This window comes from Quercus suber, unplaced genomic scaffold (assembly GCF_002906115.3).
Source record: "Quercus suber isolate HL8 unplaced genomic scaffold, Cork oak 2.0 scaffold_418, whole genome shotgun sequence".
Classification (NCBI taxonomy): Eukaryota; Viridiplantae; Streptophyta; class Magnoliopsida; order Fagales; family Fagaceae; genus Quercus; species Quercus suber.
In genome coordinates this window covers 476,931-478,327 of record NW_027069869.1, presented here as the reverse complement: position 1 = coordinate 478,327, position 1,397 = coordinate 476,931, and positions in this window count along the sequence as shown.

Sequence of the window (1,397 nt, the reverse complement as noted above, 5' to 3'; positions counted from 1 at the left end):
TTTTTTATTAATCAATAACAATATATATAATATAAATATATATAGAAAATAAAAATAAAATTATATTTAATAATTAATTAATAAACGTATCCTGCCACACTCGCACTCATGTCCTACTTTTTCAAACACTTGCACCTGTATCCGTGCAGGTGCATCCTAAGACACCACCGAAGCAAATTCTGGGGGCTGGAATGAATCGGCTGAAGGAGTTTCACCAAGCCAATGCTTGTGTGAAACTGAGTGCAAAATAGTGAACCCAAAAGAAGACTAAGTAGGCAAGTACAATTACAATGAACTGATATACACGCGTTTGAGGTGGATTGTAGGCAGTATCATAAAGGGCATCTAAGTTGCGTACATTGAGATGGGTGTGTCTATCCAATTACAAATGCTCATGGTATACATGCAATGCATTGGAAATGCCCATGGTTCAATCTTTAATACTCAAAAAGAAAATTGATGCATGGCATGAGTGTACACTCAGTGCAATCAAGAGCAAAAGAGCTTTATAAATGTATAATCCCAAGTAAAAGGACAAGAAACTAGATACACTAGTACATCAGTAGACTATACAAAATTGTAGAATTTAGTAAATTGTATTAAAAAAAAAAAAAAAAAAAAAAAAAAGAGGTACGAAATCCTTACTTGTTTGAAGACTGCTCCATTAGATATTCAAAGTATCCTTCCCAGAACCTGTAAAAGAATTATAAATGCCATGAAAATTCCAAATTTAAATTAGTAAAAAACTCATTAGACCCCAAAACATTTTAAGGTTATTTAATGTGAAAGAAGGTTAAATTCTATTTTTAACCATGATCAATCCTGATAATAAAAATTCCTGACTATGGAAAATCAGAGGAGGAAAACATTGGGTGGCGAAGAGAAGTGGACACTATCTCCTTTTCTACACAAGTTCAACATCTCAATTCACAAACTAGTAAACAAGAGTACTTTAAGGAGTTAATTATAGACAAAGATTCACCTATAGCCTTTCCTACTTCCTAAGCATAATGAGTCTTCCCACCATAACATGAAAAATTCTCACCATGTCAAAGCACAAGAACTAATACAGTCCCAAAGATAGCACTTCATTACAAATTTAAGCTCCCTAAGACTCCAACCTGAATTGGCAAAGCTGAAGTTCTTATTACTAAAAACTTTATGATTGCACCTCGATTCCTTATACTTCCAACATTCTAAAGTACCCGGACACCCTAAGCTCCAATTAATCATTTTTACTACTTTTATTTATTATGCCTTCTCTTTTTTCTTTTCTTTTTTCGGCATTCCTTTGTATACCCCTTGTGTAATAGTGCTGCGCCCCTTTTTTTGATGAATCATATTACCTTTTTATATTACTTCCAGGAAAAAAAAAAAAATACCTAACACTCCCACCA